General features: G+C 40.7%; 1 protein-coding gene across 1 annotated transcript in view; it reads left to right on the top strand.

The window, feature by feature from the left end:
- LOC124556304 (tetratricopeptide repeat protein 7B-like) overlaps positions 1-17,518 on the top strand; it is a 235,552-nt gene that overhangs the window by 155,187 nt on the left and 62,847 nt on the right. The window lies entirely within an intron of this gene.

The raw sequence follows: 17,518 nt of genomic DNA on the forward strand, positions 1-17,518 counted from the left end.
GAAAGTGAGACCAGATGTTTTTTAGTTAATGTAGGTAAAACAAGACAAAACATCAAGAAGCTGGTACTAGAAAATTAAATGTAAAAATTCACATCTATCCAACAGACTTGCATAGAATACATGAGAATAATTCAGATGTAGTATAATTAAAGCTTTGAAAGATGACTAAAGGTTGAATTAACTGCACCCACTTTAACAAGAGCAAAAAATGTGCTATGAAGGTCAGTGGCAAACATGTAACCAGTGTTTTGTTATGTTACACTGAGAAGCAAGAAAATACTGTTTGACTTAAAAATTTCAGTGTGAAAACAACAGTAAGAAAAAGGAAAACACTTAAATCAATGTAAAGTGAAAGAATATTTCTGAGAAAAAGGCTATAACATTTTTGAGAAAATACAGAATGGGAATTTTGATGAAGGAAAAATTACTTTGAAGTTGTCAGCACTAAATACGTAAGACATAATTTGCTTCAGAGTATGAAAACACGTAACAAAAGTGTATATTAGAGTATTAAGTCAAAATGACCAAAGCTTTTCATCTAGATTTTCAAAAATCCACTTTTTAGGCCCAAAAATAACAAACAAGGAGTGATTTATGAGAGTCTCTTTTTTTTCCCCCTGTTGTTAGATATGATAGCCTCATATAGAGCAAGAACACTTACAATTGTTTCCTTAATTTTTTATGAATTTTTGAAATTTGAAAATTTTCATTTTTTGAAAAGTTTGGGGTTAGCTATCTCAGGTGGGACTGAATATAAAAATATGATTTTTTGCACAGTTTGTACACCTACATGATAGCAAAGTACTGTAAAAATTTCATCATAGCTATCTGACTTTGAACAAATATATGAATTTTTGAAAATGAGGAAATAATTCACATTACTCTACAGCTGATCTTATGGGAGTTGCCTATTTAAATGGTTTATTGTTTCATTGTAATAAAATTTAATTGTGACATATATTTAGTTCACATGCTCACCCAATATTCATTTAGTTTATTTGTTTTCAATAATGCAATATTAAACAATAGGAGCTTTCGCTTTTGTTCTGTGGTAATAAAAATTCCCATTTTCGTTTAGGTTTATTGTCAATAAAGAAGTAAATTGTTGCTGGGTGTGGCATTGTAGAAGTACTTGAAAACCGTCAATGACTTTGATATACACTCCTGGAAATGGAAAAAAGAACACATTGACACCGGTGTGTCAGACCCACCATACTTGCTCCGGACACTGCGAGAGGGCTGTACAAGCAATGATCACACGCACGGCACAGCGGACACACCAGGAACCGCAGTGTTGGCCGTCGAATGGCGCTAGCTGCGCAGCATTTGTGCACCGCCGCCGTCAGTGTCAGCCAGTTTGCCGTGGCATACGGAGCTCCATCGCAGTCTTTAACGCTGGTAGCATGCCGCAACAGCGTGGACGTGAACCGTATGTGCAGTTGACGGACATTGAGCGAGGGCGTATAGTGGGCATGCGGGAGGCCGGGTGGACGTACCGCCGAATTGCTCAACACGTGGGGCGTGAAGTCTCCACAGTACATCGATGTTGTCGCCAGTGGTCGGCGGAAGGTGCACGTGCCCGTCGACCTGGGACCGGACCGCAGCGACGCACGGATGCACGCCAAGACCGTAGGATCCTACGCAGTGCCGTAGGGGACCGCACCGCCACTTCCCAGCAAATTAGGGACACTGTTGCTCCTGGGGTATCGGCGAGGACCATTCGCAACCGTCTCCATGAAGCTGGGCTACGGTCCCGCACACCGTTAGGCCGTCTTCCGCTCACGCCCCAACATCGTGCAGCCCGCCTCCAGTGGTGTCGCGACAGGCGTGAATGGAGGGATGAATGGAGACGTGTCGTCTTCAGCGATGAGAGTCGCTTCTGCCTTGGTGCCAATGATGGTCGTATGCGTGTTTGGCGCCGTGCAGGTGAGCGCCACAATCAGGACTGCATACGACCGAGGCACACAGGACCAACACCCGACATCATGGTGTGGGGAGTGATCTCCTACACTGGCCGTACACCACTGGTGATCATCGAGGGGACACTGAATAGTGCACGGTACATCCAAACCGTCATCGAACCCATCATTCTACCATTCCTAGACCGGTAAGGGAACTTGCTGTTCCAACAGGACAATGCACGTCCGCATGTATCCCGTGCCGCCCAACGTGCTCTAGAAGGTGTAAGTCAACTACCCTGGCCAGCAAGATCTCCGGATCTGTCCCCCATTGAGCATGTTTGGGACTGGATGAAGCGTCGTCTCACGCGGTCTGCACGTCCAGCACGAACGCTGGTCCAACTGAGGCGCCAGGTGGAAATGGCATGGCAAGCCGTTCCACAGGACTACATCCAGCATCTCTACGATCGTCTCCATGGGAGAATAGCAGCCTGCATTGCTGTGAAAGGTGGATATACACTGTACTAGTGCCGACATTGTGCATGCTCTGTTACCTGTGTCTATGTGCCTGTGGTTCTGTCAGTGTGATCACGTGATGTATCTGACCCCAGGAATGTGTCAATAAAGTTTCCCCTTCCTGGGACAATGAATTCACGGTGTTCTTATATCAATTTCCAGGAGTGTAGTTAGACAAACTTTGTTTAAATTTCGAGTAAGTTCTTCTGTAACATCAGTGTGTGAGTATCGTGAGAAGAAATATATTCTGAAGTACAACCACATTTTTGGAAAATGTGCTGTGATCCACTTAAAGTTCATACAAAACCTATTACTAAAGGTTTGAGGGGAAATAAAACTTGAACATTTGTCCTTGTTATGTGAGAGTGAAACAGCTTCCCAGGTGAAACGTAATGTGATTCCTGGAAATTTCCTGTGCCCAAATTGTTACTTAAAAGTATTTGTTGTGAATCCAAAACCAGAATCATGTGACCTTGTTAATGACATTTATATTCCTAATAAGGAAGCTGTTAGCATACTGGATTTTGCTTGTTCTAACAAGGGAACCTCCCCATCGCACCCCCCTCAGATTTAGTTATAAGTTGGCACAGTGGATAGGCCTTGAAAAACTGAACACAGATCAATCGAGAAAACAGGAAGAAGTTGTGTGGAACTAAGAAAAAAATAAACAAAATATACAAACTGAGTAGTCCATGCGCAAGATAGCCAACATCAAGGAGAGTGCAAGCTCAGGAGTGCCGTGGTCCCATGGTAGCGTGAGCAGCTGCGGAGCGAGAGGTCCTTGGTTCAAATCTTCCCTCGAGTGAAAAGTTTAATTTTTTATTTTCAGACAATTATCAAAGTTCAGGAACTCTCCAAAATTTCAGGACATGTTCAGATTTACGTGGACATATGCAGGATTTGACGGTCTTCACATGGAAAAATTTGAAAACGTTAAAAACATATGTTTTGACAGGGCACAGGGAAAACTGTGCTACTGTGAAACTGTTGCATTCATTTGTTGCAGTTTATGTGACAAACTCTGATGTTTGCATCACTTTTTTGGGAGTGATTATCACATCCACAAGAAAACCTAAATCGAGCAAGGTAGAAGAATCTTTTTACCCATTCGCCAAGTGTACAAGTTAGGTGGGTCGACAGCATATCCCTGTCATGTGACCCACATGCCGTCACCAGTGTCGTATAGAATATATCAGACGTGCTTTCCTTGGAGGAATCTGTTGACCTATGACTTTGCGATCAAATGTTTTCGGTTCCCATTGGAGAGGCGCGTCCTTTTGTCTACTAATCGTACGCTTTTGCGGTGCGGTCGCAAAACACAGACACTTAACTTCTTACAGTGAACAGAGACGTCAATGAACGAATGGACAGATCATAACTTTGCGAAAATAAAGAAATTAAACTTTTCACTTGAGGGAAGACTTGAACCAAGGACCTGTCACTCCGCAGCTGGTGACGCTAACCATGGGACCACGGTGCTCCTTGGCTCACAGCCTCCTGGATGTTGCCTATCTTGCGCATGGACTACCCAGTTTGTATATTTTGCTTATTTTTTCATAGTTCCACACAACTTCTTCCTGTTTTCTCAATTAATCTGTTTTCAGTTTTTCAAGGCCTATCCACTGTGCCAACTTATAACCAAATCTGAGGGGGGTGCGATGGGGAGGTTGAAAATGAGGTACAACAAATTTCAGACAAAAATAGAAAAGATTTGGAATAATGCTTTAATAATACAGATACCAACATTATTTCTAAAGAAGAAGAAGAAGAAGAAGAAGAAAACCTACCACCAGCATCATCTGACACTGAATATTTGAGCTTAATAGAGAAATTTAGAAAATAAATGTTCAGTGACATCTAAAGAGGAAAAGTTAAAATTTAAGTTTGCTCCCTGACTTACAGTCAAGAGAAAAAATAGTTCATGAATTCAACGTTTCTCATCATTTTGTTAAACCAACCTGAAAATTAGTGAAAGAGCAATACATTCTTCCAGTTTTAGGAAAGAAGAAAGGAGTAAGTATAAGTGAAGAAACAATTAAAAAGATACAGCAGTTTTTTGAAGATGATGAAAACAGTAGAATGTTCCCAGGTTGCAAAGATAGCAAAAGAGTTGTTTTAACTGGAGTGCTGTCAAATTTAAATGAACTTCATGTATCTTTCAAAAATTCTCATGCTGAATGCGAAATTGGAAGGTCAAAATTTTGTGACTTCCACCCTAAGTGGTGTATTTTGGCTGGATCCTCAGGGACACACTCTGTATATGTTTGTTTATAACATCAAACTGATGATTACAGGTGCGGAACTCAATGATTTTAACTACAAAGAGTTACTAGATTTAATGATCTGTGACACTAACAGTTATGACTGCATGATGAGTTTGTGTAATAAATGCCTTGGTAAGGAAAGCGTTATTGAATTGTTTCACGAATATGATGAGAAAATGCCAGACAGTATTACCTTCAAACAGTGGGTCACAACTGGCCGGGCAGAAATGATAACAGTGGTTAAATCTCAGGAAGAGTGCTTGGAATCTTTAACTGATAAATTACTTCTGGATGGTATGGCTTCTCAAGAGCTGTTGTCATCCACCATGCTTCAGTCATCTTTCCAACAATGTTGCAACCCACAGTAGCCCAGTTAAACTGATTGTTGGTCACAGCAGTTGACTGTTGGTGATTTTCTAAAAATTGAATGTTAAGTGAAAAACACAGTGCCTGCACAAACCTTGGAGATAGTGTGTTTTATGTTTCAGGCTCCCCTAATATGCTTGTGATCTAGTGTACCTGCCCAACGTAAACTGAACTGTCTTACCAACAGTCAGTACAAAATATGATAATGTCCCAGCTATGTGATGTGCTAAACTTTTCCATTCACTATGGTGAATATGTTATTTATGAAGCAGATTTACACAGTCAAGTAAATGAAGAGAACTGAACAGTAAAATAAAATATTTGTACACATTTCTAGTTATAGCTTGGAATTCTAAGGACTGTCTTGAATTCATTGTAAATTACATGGAATGGTAATGATACGGCAGAACAAGTTGGAGTATTGTCAATATCATCTTAGGTTTTTATGTACTTTGCCATGCACAAGTAATCGGAGATGTAATTTTAGTAACACACAATTTAGAAATCGGGTGAGATATATTTGACACACAGATTTGTCCATTTTTATAGAGAATGCAAAATGTGTGAGGCACACACATACATATTCATATAAAATTTTTATCCCATATTCTAAATGGTTGTTATGGGGCAATGGTGTGTCCAGCTGCGAAATTCCTATTCCCCTTTTTACCAGTGTAAAGAAAACAGAAAATTTACCCAGAACCTGGTGTACAGAATTAGTTGAAATGTTTCTGTCTACAAAAAGTGCTAAACAGTTATTCAGACTATAGTTTTATTTGTACCCACAACTGTGTTATATCAAAAATCAGTTTTCAGTTTTTATCTTGCTATAAGGTTTCTTTGAATTAAATCCTGTAATTAGTAAATAAGCATGAAGGACAGGAAAGTAGTCACCCCAGGAGGCACCTTGCTAGTGCCATGTACTACTGCCTTGAGCCTCGATTAAGGCCTCAATTTGATGAAGAAGAAAGTCCACGTCCGTCTTCAGGTATGACATATCCGACTGAAGCCACTCATTAATGATCAGAACCTGTAGAGCTACCAAATTGCAAGTGTGTTGAATGCTACATCCTCCAGCTGTTCTAAATAGTCCCATATGTTTTCAATAAAATTAAGGCCAGTCTTGGTGTGAAATAGTGCCCGAGTGTTCATTAAAGCAGGAATGTAGTGTACAGCCCTTTAAACATATCTGTTGTCATCTTGGGAAACCTGGGTGTTCACAGCATGCTCATTAGTTTCACATTGAATGGTGAAATAAGAGATTTCACAACAAATGGTTCTGGGTAAGCTTTGTTTTCGCCACAGTGTAAAAAGGGAGAAGAGGAATGTCACAGCTGGACACACCACTGCCGTATAACCACCATTTAGAATCTTGGATAAAAATTTTACAAGAATATTTTTAAAATGAAAATTTCTGTTATAATTAAAGCTCTTTTTCTTGTGACACATACTCAGTTTCAATAAAAAAGTATATACATTGAGTAAAAAGTTTCCTTTTTAAAACTGAAATATTTACAATGCGACCTTATTGACTGGCAGTCATTGACTTCCTGCTCAGTGCCCAGATGTGAATTTACTAAAGTGGTATAATGCAGTTCTCAGGGAAAAGGTTGGGGGGGGGGGGGGGGGGGTTGCAGGCAGGCAGGGAGCTGATTGCTTACAAATGGTACAAAAATATGAGGCATCAGACAGGAATTTAAAAAAACTGTATAGAAAGAAAACACTGAAAAATATTGTCAATGTATACAAGCTTTTTCATTTGACTATAAGGGATTTTGCATGTTTGTCAAATTTTAATTTATTTTCATATTACCAGTTATTAAAACACTACTTTTCTTAAAAAATTATGACTCAGTATTTATTAATTAATGTTTTCATTGGTTCATAAATACAGAATTAATAAATACAGAATCTGAATAAAACAGTGAAAATAAAAGGTGGGTATTAGGTGTATTTGACCCATCAACCTCAGTATTAGAAAATGTGTGGGGTACACGCTCACCTACCAGTTTGTATGTAGATAAACTGAAAATGTTTTGTGCTTAACAGGGCTCATGTGTCAACTAATCTTCAAAGGTGATTTTTTTTTTTTTTATTGTTGTAGTATTTCATGAAACTAATGTCTGGGTACTGAGCTTCCAATCCTGTAAGTATGAAGGTAATTGATCTGGACCTGTCAGGAAGGTTCCCCGTTACATAAATATTGTGCAGGATCAGGAACTAAAAAAGTTGATTTAAGTGAACAAAACATATTCAACAGATTGCAGATAGTCCAGCTTTTTAATCCTTTCAAAGGATTACCATTTGTGCCTCAGAACCTAAAAAGTGAAACTGTTGCAGGGAACTGTTTTGATCAGTTCATTTAAGGATGGTGGAGCTGGAACAAGACAGAGAATGTGCTGGGAATGAGGAATGAGTGTCTTGCTGAACAAGACTGACCTGAAGGGAATAATGAACAACTGTTCCTTAGAAGTCATTCCTCAGTCCTTCAAATCACTTAAGTGAATCATCCCTTTGACATATTCCTCTGTGAGCCTTGTAACCTCCCTGCCCCTTTTACACTTGTAGCTTAATTTTGCAGCAATAAAACATGGTATTTTTCCTGCATCAACTTGTGCAGTGCCTGTCTGTAGTTGCCGTTGGATGCAGTTTCTCTTACTTTCATTGTCCTAACACCCCCTTCGAGCTTAACCAGTTTAATTGCTAGCCTTTTGGAATATTGTCTGTGCCTGAAATTTATTGATGAAAAGTGTAGCAGTTGATTCAGGAAAAACCTGGGTGCATCAGTTACCTTAATGACCTTTGGGTAATAGGATGTACTAAATGTGAGCATCTACAAAACCTTCAGTCAGTTTTCAAATGCCTCCTGCAGAATGGCCTTCACAGCAGACTTAAAAAATGCTCTTTCTTCTATCACGAAGGTTCATTTTTTGGACATGTGCTTAGGGAAGACGGTCTTGTTCCTACAGCCGACCATATCAAAGCCATTGTCGACCTGCCAGTTCCAAAGAACCTGAAGAATCTTGACCAGCATCGCCAGAAGAGCGTTCAGTTTGTTTGATCTGTTGGTAGGATTTCCAGTCAGTCAGGCAATGTTTGTGCTCGGCTTCACATCTGGCTTTCTTTACATCAGGTAAATGTTTAACCCTGGCCTGTGATGCATGTTAGTATGGCATTGGTGCCGTCTTGTCCCGTTGGAAGCTGGATGACACCTATCAGCCCATCATTTATCCTTGAAGATGCTTTCTGCTGCAGTGTTATTATTCACATGTGGTAAACAAGGTGCTAGCTACTATTTTAGGTGTTAAAGAGTTTCACTTTCTGTGTAAGGGGCAATGTTCCTCCTCATCACCAACCACAAAGCCATTGGTTTCCTTATTTGACCCTCATTCGAAGCTACCGGATAGGACAGCACACCAATTGCAGATATGGTGTGCCTTTCTCAGCAACTATTACTATGGTGTTTGTTACCACTCCACGGCCAGAATGCCAGTGCTGATGAATTAGCATGACTACTGGTGGGGCCCAATCCCGAGTTCGATCAACAGAAGGCTCTGGTGTTCACTGTGCTATTGGTTTTTCCATTGCGGCACATGAATTCACAATTGCCACTGCTGCTGATGTGCTTTTCCAAAACATGGTTTTGGCTGTCCAGTTGGGTTGGCTGGAGCGCATCTCTTCAAGTGCAGATCAAGCATGGTGTATGTTTTTCCTGCTATGTGATCAGTTCAGTGTTGTCAAGGGTGGCTTCATGCTTGCCATGATGGAGCAGTGCTGTTGAGTTGTTGTTTCCCAGGCAATGCCACCCTGTTTCACATAACTTCGAACTCAGAGGTGGAGTGCTTTGTACATACATTGATGACCCAAATGAAGTCTGTGTCTGCCTCTTCCTGTGATGACGACGACGGCTACGATGATGACTACATACAATGTGGTGCCAGTTACTGGGTACAGACTGCCGGAACTTTTGCTGGGCATCTGCCATGGGGTTTCCTGGATTTGCTGCAACCTGAATTGCGTGCCGCAAACCAGACCACTGCAGTTTCCTCTTGGGGCTGTCGTTTGGCCACAGTCCTTCGGCCAGCAACAGAGGTGGCTGCTGGATGTCTTGGTGGGCCACAGAGGTTTGCAGTTGTTTGTGCTGGATATCAGCTGAGAGCATCTGACCTGCTATGCAAAACAGCTGTGCCAGTGCTCTGTTGGGACATCATCACTGTGGTCTTCTGGTAACCCGAGTGGCAGAGTTTTGGTCACAATGTTGTTCTGAGTGAGGGCTTCCACTTGAGGCTCTTCTGTTGTGACCCCTCCACTCCCTCTGCTGTCCTCCTATTGCCTACAGCTTTGGCCTGCAGTGAGGCTTGCACTTAAGCTTGCCAATGTGGAGCCCATGGGTTTTGATCTGACCTCCACCTGCCCCTTCTCCACACCATTCTAGGTGGTCTAGCCTCCATTGCTGCCAGTGGATTCCACCCCCTCCCCTCTCTCCAATTGCCTCAGCCATTAAACTCTTCTCGTGGAGCCAGTGTTGTCTGAATTGTCTCCCATGGTGGTCGGTCTGCAGCCGGGTGTTCCAGAGTCCTCTCCAGTTCTCTGTCGGAGGCTGTGGCCCAAGCCTACTCATTTTTGGCCCTATGTCACCTTTTTTGGGGGGGGGGGGGGGGAACGGGGATTTACTATCCCCAACAGCGGACATCATGATGAAAGTAGATGAGCTGGGATGGGTAGCACAGTGGGGTGATGTGGAAACCTGCCACGGAGCACACATGTGATGGATAGTATGGTTAGACCCCTGGTGAACATGGACTTGGTGCAATGGAACAAGGGACCGATGACCATGCAGTTAGGTCCTTTTAAACTTTAATCCCACCACCACCCCTGGCAAAGGTGTTTACTTGTGGGCAGCAGTAAGCCAGGTGGGTCAGTTCTTGCACAGTGTTGTGTAGCAGCGTTGTGCTGCCTGTGCAGACACTAACCACCAATGGCCAGAACCATGTTCTTCTCTTCACACTGTAGCACCACGTGTTCTTGTACGTGGTGTCGGTGTCAATGCCACCTTTTGTGGCACTGTATATCATTATAACTTCAGGTTTCTTCTGATGGTTATACTGTCGGTTATTCATGAAGAGAGCTAAGAATGGTAACAACTTTGTTCTTCTTAGGAACATATCAAGCTATCATCACGTCTGGTTGGAAACATCTGAATGTGCATCTGCATCATTACTCTGCAATTCACAATTAAGTGCCTTGATGTGAGGGTTCATCGAACTAACTTCAAGCTCTCTCTCTGCTGTTCCACTCTCAAACAACACGTAGGAAAAACAAACACCTAAATCTTTTCATGCAAGCTCTAATTTCTCTTATTTTATTCTGATGATCATATCCCCCTTGGTAGTTAAGTGCCAACAAAATATGTTTGTATTCAGGGGTGAAATCTGGTGATTGAAATTTCATGAAAATCAAATAATGTAGAGTGTACTTATGTTCTGTAGGTGTAATAAAGCCAGCAGGCAGTTCACCTTTGTTTGTTTCGTGTAAAAATGTTATCACTGGTGATATTATGTCCAGATTTTTCAAGCTCAGTCACCAGGATTTCCACAACATTGTCTTCATTGCGTGGCTCTGGTTTCTTCATTCTTCCTCAAATACACTTCCAGCTTCTAATAGTAGCTTGTTACACTGTTACAAACTGTCCAGAACTTTATACTGTAGCTACCAGGTTCTGATGACCCATATTGTCCAAATGGAAAACAACCTTGATATAGGATCAACTGTTCATCCAAAATTGTGTACATCTTAGAATTTAGGCCCTTAGGGTAGTTTCCAACATCTCAAAAACTTGTCTGATAGTTTCCAGTTTGTCCTGTGACCTACGTTTGTGTCAGGCTGCTGCATGTCTAAACACAACATCCTCAGAATAGCATGGAGGCAGTTGCAAGACATACACTGATGAGCCAAAACAGTATGACCACCTGTTTAATAGCATGTAAGTCCACTTTTCAAACACAGGACAGCAGTGAATCTGCTTGGCATGGATTCTAAAAGTCCTTTATAGGTTTCCAGAAAATATTTGTCACACTCGGTAGAGTGGGGTGGCGCAATGGTTAGCACACTAGACTCACATTCAGGAGGACGACGGTTCAAACCCGTCTCCAGCCATCCTGACTTATGTTTTCCGTGATTTCCCTAAATCATTTCAGGCAAATGCTGGGCTGGTTCCTTTGAAAGGGCACGGTCGATTTCTTTCCCAATCCTTCCCTAATCTGAGCTTGTGTTCAGTCTCTAATGACCTCGTTGTCGATGGGCCATTAAACACTAATCTCCTCCTCCAGATGTCTACTCACAGGTCACAAAATTCCTGAAAATTACAGGATGGTGGTTTGTGAGCATGCAGCTTGCGCCCGATCTGTGTTCCGATGGATACAGATCATAGGCAGTTGCTGGCTGAAACATCAGTTTGAGTTCATTATCATGCTCCTTAAACCACTGTAGCACGATTCTGGCTGTGTCACAAAGAGTTATCCTGCTGGAGGATGTCATTGCCATGAGACAAGACTTCAAACATGAAGGGATGCAGGTGATCCACAATAATGTTCATGTAGTTCACTGCTGTCATGGTGTCAAGTACTACCATAGGTCCCATAGAACTTCAACTCAGTGTACCCCATGACACAATTCTGCTCTCACTGGCCTACATCTGTGGCATGTTGCACATTTCAAGAAGCCGTTCGCCTAGATGGCGACATGTAAGGACCCAGCCATTGACCTGGTGTAAAAAGAAATGGGATTCATTCAACTGGTGATCTGTTTCTATTGATCCACAGTGAAAACTCAGTGATGCTGTACCCATGAAGTCGTAACTGATGATGTCATTGGATCAATACAGGAACATGTAAGGGTCGTGTGGTGTAGAGCTCCATGTTCGACAATGGCCTTTGAACGGTGTGCTCCAAAACACTTGTGCCTGCACCAGCATTGTGCTGTGTCATCAGATCTGCCGCAGATTGCTGCCTATCCTAGATTATACAATGGGAGTCCTCTGACCTCTACATTTTGTGATGAGTTGTGGATGTCCAGTACCATACAGCCTACACTTTATTCCACTATCCTCAAACTGCTTTCCATAGGTGCTCACGACAAACAACTGACCAGCTTCGGCATTTCAGAGATTCTTGTTTCCAGCCGCTGTGCCACAACAATGTGCCCTTTGTCAAAACCACTTAAATCAGTGGATTTCTGCATTTGTGGCCTGTATCTTTGCTGTAATGACTGCACATTTGTCTCTCTTCTGCTTACATTTTTTCTTACTGTGATGCATGCCTGCAACACCCATCAGGAGGCATTCAACCTCAGTGGGCAGTGGCCATAATGTTTTGACTCTCCAGTGTAATTTCATTGAACAGTGTTCGGCCATGTGCAACACTCCGAACTTGACTGATATATTCATTTCTCAACCTGTAAACACCTGTCAGAGTCAGGACACCAAGAAACTTTTTCATTTCATTCAAATCTGTATCCATCCAGTCCTTGTGAACAATTTGACCTTCCATGTTGGTCCACATCCACATCTTCTCAATGAGTGGTGTGTGAAAGAACAACATAAAACAAGACTCCTCATTATCACCGTTCCTAATCAAATATGTTGTCACCCCTGGTCTTCTTTCTGTATATCCGTTTTGCTCAACAATGTCACACTAAATTGTTCTTTGACTTATTCGTAAAGGGAATCATCATCATCATCATCATCCTTCTCCTGCTTCTTCTCCTCCTCCTCTTTCTTCATGTTGTTGTGAGGCTTTAGCAACGTGTACCTCATTAACATCATCCCTGGAAAATTCAGATTCACTGGATAGGTATTCAGAATCGGAAGACTGCTCTAACAATACCCTTATCTTCTCACCTGATAGTCCTCTTCTCTACACCATTTTCATTTTGTAGAACAGACAACTGTTATATGAAGTAATGTACCAAAATAAACATTTGCTTATCACAAGGACAGTTGAATGCTGAAAGAATAACAGCATGAGTCGGAAATAGCAAATGGCAGTAACAGACACTGCACAGATATTGTTTAAAAATTGCTTCTGACTGCATGGGCTTTCGAGGCCCATACCGGAGCAAATGTGAACCAACACTTTAACACAAAGCTGTAGGTAAATCTCTGTAATTATTTTCCAAACTTATGACTAATAACACAAATTATGAAAAGTGCTAAATATTCAGTAAAATAAAATGTATAGTTACTGACAGAAAATGTAATATAAATCACAAATGGACCTCTGAGCCTGATGGTAATTAAAGGATCAATAGATGAAAGGAGAAAATATAAAAATGCAGCAAATGAGGCAGGCAAAAGGGAATTTAGATGTCTGGAATATGCGATTGACAGAAAGTATAAAATGGCTAAGCAGGAATGGCTAAAGAACAAATGCAAGGCTGTAGAAATATGTATAAATAGGGGAAAGATAGGTACCAGCTAAAGAAAAATTAAAAAGGCCTTTGGAGAAAACAAAAGCACTTGTATTGTTGCCAAGTGCTCAGACTGAAAACCAGTACTAAGCAAAGAAGGGAAAGCTCTAATATGGAAGGATATAGAGAGGCTACACAAGGGAAATTAACCTGGAACAATATTATAAAAAGGGAAGAGGACTTAAATAAAGGTGGGATGGGCAGTATCATACTGACTGAGCATTGAAAGACGCAAGTTGAAACAAGGCCTGTGGAGTAGATGACAGTGTCAGAACTACTGATATCTTGGGAGAACTACCCATGACAAGGCTATGCCATCTGGTGTGCAAGATATGAGATAGGAGAAATATCATCAGGCTTAAAGAAGAATGTAATAATACAAATCCCAAAGAAAGCAGGTGCTGACAGGTGTGAATATTATCGAACTACGAGTTAAATAATTCATAGTTTCAAAATACTGAAATGAATTATTTTAAGAATAATGGAGAAACTGGTAGAAGCCAACCTTTTGATGGTTTTGACTGGAACACACTCTCTGAAGTTCTGAAGGTAGCAGGAGTAAAATACAGAGAGAGAGAGAGAGGTTACGTACAATTTGTACAAAAAACAGATGGCAGTTACGAGGGGCATGAAAGGGAAGCACTGGTTGCGAGGGAGTACGACAGGGTTGTCCCCAATGTTATTCAGTCTGTATATTGAGCAGTCGAGGAACCCAAAGAAAAATTTGGAGAAGGAATTAAAGCCCAAGGAGAAGAAATAAAAACTTCGAGGCTTGCCAGTGACATTGTGCTCTTTTTGGAGACAGCCAAAGACCTGGAGAGAGCAGTTGAATGGAATAGACAGTGTCTTGAAAAGCAGATATAAAATTTAAAAAAAACTGGATGAATATAGCTGAATTAAATCAGGCAGTGCTGAAGGAATTAGATTAGGAAATGAGACATCAAAAGTAATAGATGAATTTTGCTATTTGTACAATAAAATAACTGATGGCAGAGTTACAGAGGATGTAAAACATAGAACAGTAACCACTAGGAAAGTGTTTCTGAAGTAGAGAAATTTAACATTGAGTATAGCTTTGAGCATTACAAAATCTTTTCTGAAGGTGTTTGGAGTGTAACCTCATATGAAGGTGAGATGTGGGTGATAAACAGTTCGGACCGTAAGAGAATAGATGCTTTTGAAATGTGGTGCTATGGAGGAATGCAGAAGATTAGATGGGTAGATCATATAAATGAGGAGATACTGAGGAGAAAAAAATTTTTGTGGCACAGCTAGAATAAAAGAACAGATCCATTGATAGGAGACATTCTGAGACATCAATGGATCATCAGTTCAGTATTGGAGGGAGGTGTTGGGAAGGAAGAGGGGGCAGGGGCAAGTAAAAATTGTAGAGGAATACCAAGAGCTGAATACAGTAAGCAGGTTCAAATGGATGTAGGCTGCAGTTCTTATTCAAAGGTGAAGAGGCTTGTATAGGATAGAGTGGCATGGAAAGCTGTGTGAAACCAGTCTTTGAACTGATGATGATGACATTCCACACCTCTCTTTCAATCACTAGAGCATTTTATACAGACAGAAACACACACTCATGACGTTGGTTTTTTGTTGCTAGTTGGGGTCGCGTCAGAGATATGAAGGTCAACTTTGTTTTTTTTAAAAAATGGGATGCTATAGTTTGGTACTTATTTTCTGATAGTGGTTATCTAGATGAATCCAATGATGCGTAACAGTAAGGTCTTTGAGGGTCAACAAAGGTGGCATGAATGTCCATTTACAGAAGGTGTTCAAAGTGATGACAATTGGTATCAGTGCAGTGCTGCAGTCTTCTTATCATGGATTGAGTGGTATTCCTTATGACATTGGCATATATTATTATTATTGGCATATATTATTATTATTGTTATTATTATTATTATTATCATTATCATCTTGTGGCAAATAGTTATTTCCTGTACGTCAGTGCTGATTCCGTGCATTTCAAATTGGAATCATTAAGTAAAAAATTGTTATATGATAAGAAAAAATGATGTTATATTCTTTTACAATGGTATGTTCATAAATAGCAGCATTCAACATTAAAGTCAGTTTTATATTCAGTTTCTGCTCTCCACAAAAATTTGACTGCAAGAAACCAAATGAAGTGCTGCAGGGGTAAGAAACTGGAATCTTATTTGAGGGACATCAATTCAAATCTCCATGTGTCTACCCAACAATTTCCCTGAACTGCTTATGCCAAATTGTGGGATGGTTCCTTCAAAAGGCACAGCTGATTTCCCTCCCACCATTCTCCAAAATGAGCTTGTGCTTCATCTATAATACTGTTGTCATCAGTAGGACATCAAACTCTAATCTTCCTTCATTGCTTGAGTTCCATTTATGTGCCACCTGTAGCCTATTTGGAAATATGGTGCTCACTAGATCAGTTCAATTTTCTCTGAAACTTTCTGCTCTCTTTTCAAACCATCATATTGAAAAAATTTCTCACTTGGGTCTTACATATTACTGAGTGGTAATTTTGTAATGGGTACAACTTCTTCGTCTTCTTCTTCATCTGTTGAAAGGTATGGCTTGAACAAATATTTGCTCGAATACTAGTAAGAAATAATTTGATGTGGATCTACATGTACATGATTACTCTGCACTTCACATTTAAGTGCTTGGCAGAGGGTTCATCGAACCACAATCATACTATCTCTCTACCATTCCACTCCCGAACAGCGCGCGGGAAAAACGAACACCTAAACCTTTTTGTTCGAGCTCTGATTTCTCTGATTTTATTTTGATGATTATTCCTACCTATGTACGTTGGGCTCGACAAAATATTTTCGCATTCGGAAGAGAAAGTTGGTGACTGAAATTTCGTAAGTAGATCTCGCCGCAACGGAAAACGTCTTTGCTTTAATGACTTCCATCCCAACTCGCATATCATATCTGCCACACTCTCGCTCCTATTACATGATAATACAAAACGAGCTGCCCATGCTCCCTTTCAATGTCCTCAGTCAATCCCACCTGGTAAGGATCCCACACCGCGCAGCAATATTCTAACAGAGGACGAACGAGTGTAGCGTAAGCTGTCTCTTTAGTGGACTTGTTGCATCTTCTAAGCGTCCTGCCAATGAAACGCAGCCTTTGGCTTGCCTTCCCCACAATATTATCTATGTGGTCTTTCCAACTGAAGTTGTTGAAAATATTTTCAATTGAGTAGTTTTGTTGTCAGTAAATGAAATTGCACATTCCACAATGAAGAGTTTAGCATGAGGAATTTATGGGCAACATGAAATATGGAACTTCCTGGCAGATTAAAACTGTGTGCCGGACCGAGACTCGAACTCGGGACCTTTGCCAGGAAGTGCATATCAGCACACATTCTGCTGTAGAGTGATTATTTCATTCTAGAAACATGAAATATACTAATAAACTATAGCTCCTGCCCTGCACAATAACAACTGAAATGGGGAGGCTCATTGTTAGTACTAAAATGGAGACTTCTGTATAAGAACAATTATACCATGAATTGCTGAGCTCATAATGACGTTTTTAAATTATTCTTGTAGAGTTTAGGGATGTAAGTTGGCTGAGGGGTTTTAAAGAGCAACAATACGACATACCTAATTGTGCAACTTTATAGGTGGCTGACCAAAGGTGAGAGAAATATATCAAATTATGCAAGGGATTTCTATATATTAAATTTTGATTATTCTTATTTATTGGTCTATTATTGTATGCTATACCCTGTGCTATAAGGTGTAGACTACCATCACTATTGTGATTTACATAAAATCTTTAAGAAAATGTTTCTGAATTGTTTACAATATTAAATGGCTGAAGGGTGCGTACAAGTAATTTTTTTTTAGATTAGGCAACTCTCCACCTAGTCTAGGTAATAAAAGAGATGCGAGACCTCAAGCAGTTAAGGCAAGATGCAGAGAAATGCCCCCATTAATGAGACCATTAAAATATTTGTGATCAACTGCCACAACTTTGTTACAGAGTTTTAAACATTCC

Source organism: Schistocerca americana, chromosome X (assembly GCF_021461395.2).
Source record: "Schistocerca americana isolate TAMUIC-IGC-003095 chromosome X, iqSchAmer2.1, whole genome shotgun sequence".
Taxonomy (NCBI): Eukaryota; Metazoa; Arthropoda; class Insecta; order Orthoptera; family Acrididae; genus Schistocerca; species Schistocerca americana.